General features: G+C 43.3%; 1 protein-coding gene across 1 annotated transcript in view; it reads left to right on the top strand.

Annotated features, from left to right (window-relative positions):
* The first annotated feature begins 219 nt into the window (after positions 1 to 219).
* Positions 220 to 7177, top strand: part of SLC7A14 (solute carrier family 7 member 14) — a 99546-nt gene continuing 92588 nt past the window's right edge. Inside the window, exon 1 of the mRNA XM_019735313.2 lies at positions 220 to 469. The gene's annotated coding sequence lies outside the window, so the exon portion shown is untranslated. The remainder of the gene's footprint in view (positions 470 to 7177) is intronic.

Raw genomic sequence — 7177 nt, 5'->3', positions numbered from 1 at the left:
GCTTTCCCAGGACAGAGAACTGTCCATCTCTGGCCCCCTCAGCCTCCGGACAGCCTGACATACTGGAAATGGCACCCGGAGGCTCAGTAGGCCAAGGAGATGTTGAGAGTGGCAGACAGCGAATGAGTGAGTGGGCGAGTGAGTGAGCGAGTGAGTGCCTGCGTGCGGGGTCTTCTGGTGAGAAGCTTCGGCTCTGTAATGTGAGGGATTGGGCCGCCCACGTGACTCCTGGAAGGCGGAGACTAGCGAGCTGGAGGGAGGACTGACAGGCCGCAGGGAGGGGTGCGGAGTGTGTGTTTGGGGGGGGGCGATCTGAATAATTGAGGAGCTGTTCAGCAACAGCGGCTGCCTTCTATCTTCCTTTGCCACTAGCACCGCGCATCACAGTGGAAGAGACAGAGCCCGGCGCTTTACGTCCGGACCGCCAGCCACCAGCCCCGGGAGCCAGTTCATCACCTTCAGCCCTCAGGTGAGTGTAATTCCCTCTTCACTGCAGTCTGTCCTTCTCTGCGCCCCCTGTGTTTCACCTGGACCGCCGCAAATGGGACGATCGTCTCTGGTTGAATGAACCAGGAACCGGAGCCACCCGGAGGGAGGAAGCAGGAACATGGCGCGGGGGCAGAGAGCGCCCTCCAGAAAGGGGCCCCTGAAGGAAGGAAGGAGATGCGTAGGGGTCTCTCAGGCTCTGGCCCGGAATGAGGCCAGGACAGCGTCCAGGGTCTGGGGACGCCGGGCTCCGACTCATGGGAGCTGCCAGGCGGGACTGGAGCAAATGCAGCCTCGGCGCCGCCCGGGAGAGAGGCGGAGGAGGGAGCCACGAGTAGTGTCCGGGCCGCCCGGGTGTCCACAGACGCCGGGCCCCTCCTTTCCTCCTAGCCTTGGCACACACCCGGCTCTCGGTTCTCGGCCTAGGAGAAGGCTTTTCCTGCCGCAGCCCGAGGGGAGGGAGGGGACAACGTCTATCCTTTTACCTGAGAGCAAACTCTTCAAAGGGACTCCAGCTGAGCCCAGTGCCCTAACCAGGCCAGTGCGCTCTGAGGGACATCTGTCCCCAGAGAGAGGAGACACGCCGGCGGCAGAGAGGAGGACGTGATGGGGGACGTGTCCAGGAAAGGTCCCTGGCCAGAAAGGGCAGCCCCGGGAAAGCATTCTGGCCCTTACTTATTTACCCGGTCAGAACCTCCTCTCCTCTCCCATTCTAAAGCATAGCAGTTTCCTACGAGTCCAGAGGGCCAGAGTAGGGCAGTGTGGCCTCGCAAGACGCAGCCCCAAATCTCCTTCTCCCTTCTGACCCCCCCCCATTGTGTATTTTATATTGTGATTAAAGAGTAAGACAGAAGTCGCCAAACGACTAGAAGCGAAAGGAAGGGGGAGGTGGAAGGCTGGAGCAGCAGGGCTCTCGTCTGCTCCTGGCACACCTGACCCCACTACCTGTTCTAAGCTAGGTTCAGTGAGGTCTTGAACTGAGAGATGCAAAGGAACCGGCTCTGGGGAAGGGATTCTCGCGGAACTGCGGGGCCAGTCACTGGAGGGAGTTGACCAAGGACCACAAAATGATAACCCGTCTCCCCCCTTCACGGCCCCCACCCCGCCCTGGGATAAGGGGTCCGGGAGAACATTAGGGCAGGATAACCCCAAGCAGGAGTCTGGGCTGCCGAGCAAACTGCGGCGATGGTGCTGTCCGCGGTGCTGAAAGTTCTCCGAGGTGGGAAGCTAACCTGCCAGGACACTGGCGGCTCACCGCTTGCCAGCATTTCCCACAAGCAGAAACTGCGTTAGAACCCAGTAAAGGGGGTCAGGCGGAAGCATCGACGTAGAGAGACTGGTAAAGGTGCTCTTCCTTCCCCCGGACTCTACTTGGAAGGAGCTTCCCCGTACTCCTGGGTAGAGGAGCAGGGCGCGTATCCAGCTTAGCAAACTTCGGGTGGGGACCAGGAAACGTGTTGTGCCTCGTTCTGTTTCCTCTGCCTGCGCGGTGAATCTTCCGGTGAATCAACACTTGGTAAAGTGTTGGGAAAGCAGTTAGGGGTGCTATTCTAAAAAAACACTTCTGTGGCTTTCGGAAACCAAAGAATTGTGAGGCTACATCACGGAAGAGGCTTCATTAACGGAGGGACTGGGCTTCCTATTCCTGGCTATGGCTTTTTCTCTCTTCAGCCACTTTCGCTCCCCTTCCCCCCACCCCGCACCTTGTTTACATCCTCTAGATAAAGATCTCTAAGCAGCCCTGCATGTTTGTTTCTTTGACTAGCCTTTTATTTTATGGGTCAGATGGGAAAAGAATTAAGCCAATTTGGGGAGACCAAGTTAAGAGAATGTTTACTGAACACTTACTATCTTGTAGGTAATATCTCATTTAAACTTCACAATGCCTGCTAACCATAAGTATCACAGAAAACTGAAGTTAGGTATCTCAAATTCAGAGGTTGGACTCAAATTCAGGTCTGCTTAACTCCAAAGTCCAAGCTATTTATCATTATATGTCATATATAATTACTAAGATAAGATGCACATATATATATGCACATACACATATACCTGTTATTACATATTGCTGTCATTGGGGAATATAGCAGGAGAACATCAAAGGAGGAAGCACTGCTTTCTTTTTCACACACACTACTCTCTCTTCCAACCCTTTCCTCTTTCCACCCACCCATTGTCACTCACTCCCACCAGTCCAACTGCTTCTGTGCATGCTGCTTGAGATACCGTTGTTCACACAACTTGAACTTCAGAATTCCGAGAACAAGTTAGAGGACTAACACAGCAGACTTTCCTGAAAAAGCAGAAGAGCTTCAAGGAATCTGAAGGTCTAGAGCCCACAGGTGTTTTCATATTCAAAGCTGTACTCTTGAATTTTAGGGCAGGAATAACCTTAAAGTCATTCAGCACTGTTGTTTCACAAGAAGGAGTATTTGGGGACCAAAAGATGGACATTAATCTAAGTCATGTGACTGAAATGTTAGGATTGGAACCTAACTGAGTTGATTCCAGGGCCAATGCACTTTCCACTACACCCCTGGTGCCGCCAATACTCTTCCATGCTGCCTTCTTTGGTTATCTTTGATAAGAACATCACCATTACTGAACTATATTCAGTAACATACCACAAATAAAAACACCTAAAATACAAGCAGTCCTCTTAGCTACTTTTTCTTCCTATTCTTTCCATTCTGGGTCTCACTGTTCCAGTGGTGTCTGACCCAACATACCTGAGACATCTGACCCATTTTTCTCAATAACAGTTCTCCCTATGGCAGCCATTTGTAAATGGGGATGGCAGTGTGACATTTCTCTGCTTGCCTTTATGTTGTCCCTATCTCCTCTCTGTGATCTATTCCCAACAAAACAATTTTCCAAAATTAATTACCCTAAGCACTTTCCTATGTTCTCTTAGGGGCTTGGAAGAAGCCTTAAAAATTTGTAGGCAGAAACAAATGGTCATTATAAGTGCTAATATCTATCAAATGCTTACCACATGGCTAGGCACTGTGCTAAATCATGTTATTGAGTCTTCACAGTTCTATCAAATAGATAATTTCATTGGAGATGGTCCTAGAGTTCTAGTCCACTCTAACATACAGAAGAACCTGATGTCCTATTCATTTCTTTTTGCTCTGTTTCAGCCCAAATTCAATTCAATTCAAATAGCACTGTTCTGCTCTTTCTCTTAATATTTACCACTATATAGTTCCCCTATTTGTTATCCTTACTTAAAGATCACTATATGCCTTTTTACTGCTTACCAACATTATGATTCAAACCCCCTCTAGAACTAATTAAGATATAACGCATAATTAAATACGTAACTTCTGTTGTACCCTCACTGAGTCATTCTGCAAGGACGCTCTTGCTAGGGTTCTCTGGGTCCTATGAACCAGAATCTTAAACTACATAGAATTACTCTATTCAATACTGTAGTCACTAGCCACATGTAGCTAAAAATTCAGTTCCAGAATCACACCAGCCATATTTTAAGTGCTCAACAACCATATATGGCTACTGGCTACCTTATTGGACAGTGCAAATATAGAACATTTCCAGCATTACAGAAAGTTCTATTGAACAATGTTGCTTTAGAAAGTGCTAAAAAAAATTTTCACAGCAACTGAGAACTTGAAATTGAGGAAAAGGACTTGGGACTGTGCTTTGAAACTTCTGCCAAGAAAGGAGAAAAAGCCACTTGTGCCTAGAACATCCGCAGAAGCCCAAAGATGAGCAAGACAATAAGGCTAGCAAAGAGAGCACATGACTCATTGAAGGAGCTGGTGAACTCTGGGGTTTGCTTCATATGGATTCCATTTTACCATAGAATAAAATATTCCATGGTGGGTCTTGAATTCCAACTTAGAAATAACTTGAAAATTCTTATATACCCGTGAGTATATATATATATATATATATATATATCACATCTACATATAATAACATGTATATGTGGATATGTATGTGCATCTTATCTTAGTAAGTATAGTATGATAAATATGGAAAGACTACAGTACTTGGAGTTAGTTTGGGTGCCACTTACTACTTGGTGACATTATAAGGCCCTCTATAGCTCTATTTGTTCATTTGTAAAATGTTGATGAGAATTTCCATACCTATCTCAAAGGGCGACTGTGAGACTCAAAGTGTAGGTATATGAAAGTACTTTGTAAGGAGCATGATTGAATCTGTAATGCCTGATAATTTCATTAGGATAGGGTTGGATAGGATAAGATGGATAGGATAGGATAGGATACTAATAAACAAATAGGGTAGTTTAAACTGAATGCATTTCTGAATGTTTCTAATCCCTGTTATAAATGTAATTTGCTTTTGTTGTCATTTTTCACTGAAATGTAGAATGCTAAAGAAAAGAATGTTTTAGTTGTGGAAATTTCTGGTTGGTTAGGTACAATGAATTGAAATATTATTTGTGATTTAGTTTATTTGTCCCTGGATATTTGCTTCAAGATAAAACAAAAACAAAAACTAGGAAGTCTGAGTGGTTCTGAAACAGCTTTAACTTTTTTAACTAATAGTTTTAAATCAATTGTCAATAATCATCTTGTCATGATAATAGGAGTTCAGAGATGATTTAAGAAGTATTATGGGTATTCCTCAGTATGAGTGGGGAAGGGAGATCATTTAAAAGGAATATTTTTACTAACTACTAATTGAAACGAGCTTCTACACATCTCATGAATCAATAAGAATAAAAATAATTCTATTTCATGCATTGATTAACCCAAATAAAAGAAACTGATTAAAAAAATGAATTCTTGCAGTTACAGTAAGGTTTCTGACCTTAAGTAAGAGGTTTTTATACCATCCATTCTCTAAGGTAAAATCTGTTGGGATTGTGAGTAGAACCGTAAGCACCTAGATAACATCTACTGCTTACCCGGCACCTTGATCTACAGTGTTTATGCCTCAAGTAGGAGTGCTCTTACAGTTCCCTGACTGGGTCGGGAGATGGCACAAATGCAGCCATACCTTTTTTTAATGGTTTACCATTTTGATTCTTAAATATTTTTCTCTTACAACACAATGGTTAATACAATGTTCAGGCACTATAGAAAATAAGCCTGCAAAAGAAGCTATTCCGTAAGATCATTCTTAGTTGTATTTATTATGGTTGTTATTCATCCTGAAATCTCAATCAAGTTATTTATTTATTTATTTATTTATTTATTTATTTATTTATTTATTGGCAAAGCACTTAAGAAATCAAGCTGAGTACGGCTAAGGGCTCTAGATGCTATCTCTAGTTCCAGGAGCTCTGGCAGGTTATTTCCTTTCTTAAGGACCTAGTTTGCCTTTGTTAAGCCTTTATTAAGTCTTAACAAAGGCATGGATATTGACTTATAGGATGTTCTGCCGGAGAAATAGCTGAGATGTACCCTCAGCCCCTGATGCTGGTTAAGCATGCCATTTTTAGGCCTCTGTTGCATATGGAATTATATTACTAAAGGGGAAATTAGTGAGATTGTCAATTCTGGCCTCTAGTAGGTCATGCTGGCTTTAATAATAAACACCTTTTGATGGAAATCATGGTTTATTTATTTCATGAGACTTGTTTATCTCATGGAAGGGCCTGGATTTAGAAGGGGAAAAATATATTACCTCAGAGCTGCAAAGAGTTTAATTTTCACTGTCCTTAGCTTGAGGGATTTCACTGGTTTTACATCACAGGAAATAATGAGAACTGACAATGTAGCTTTGAAACTGGTGCTTGCAATCTTTCACTTAATCAACAAAATAATTGAGGACTGTCCTATATTGGCACAGAAATGTCATGGTCTTTGGGTGAGTGGAACTTCTATCGCCTGGCACATGGGTGCTCAATAAATATTTGAGCTCAGGCCATCGTTCCAGGTCAGTTCATGCCATGTGCTCATCTAGCCAGAGAAATGAGGATTCCCTGTGACATTTTCCTTTATCAAATAAAACAGGAGACAAACACAGAACATCAAATCTTACCCTGGCAACCACTCTAAGCCCCGCTGGGGGCATAGGCAGTGATGGCCAAGGCAGACTGCCCCTGAGAATTGTATCTTGCTTCCCTCATCCAGGGAACAAGGGGACACATCAGCCCAAGGGTCTTGCATTTCATAAATACAGTGCTTAAATGGAGTTGTGTGTTATTTTCCATTTTTACTTTAAAGACGTACTTGTTACTTCCTTGAGAAAGTATTTGATTGGCCTTCATAACTGTTGCAGGCAATTGCTATTGTTCCTAAATTCAGAAGGAGCTTAACTTAGAGGAAAACACATATAGTAGTTAGAGGAGACCTGGTGACATCACAGTCTCACAGGTCACAGAATATTATCCTTTTCTAGGGATAATTGTTTTAAGAGTTTTAACTGGTGATTACTGACAAAAATGAAAGAAAAAATAGATCATTCTATCCTAGCAAGTCAGTAAGTAAGCAAATGCCTGGAATTAACTGATTTTCTTTTGCCAAAGGCAAAATAGTCCAACCCAATAAACTTTCCTACAAATAGCAAGCTGGTGTCCAAGGCCCTGTTCATTTTTTAAAATTGTTTTTCTCTGTTTGATTTTTAAATAATCAGCAAATTTTTAAAAAAAAATGCATCCAGGTGTTTGAACATTCTAATGACAAAATGGTCTTCATAATTGTAAAGACATAACTATTCATTAGAGATTATATTTATAGTATAATATATT

The sequence above is a fragment of the Rhinolophus sinicus genome, linkage group LG01, assembly GCF_036562045.2.
Source record: "Rhinolophus sinicus isolate RSC01 linkage group LG01, ASM3656204v1, whole genome shotgun sequence".
Lineage (NCBI taxonomy): Eukaryota > Metazoa > Chordata > Mammalia > Chiroptera > Rhinolophidae > Rhinolophus > Rhinolophus sinicus.
This window is presented reverse-complemented; position numbering and strand designations above follow the sequence as displayed.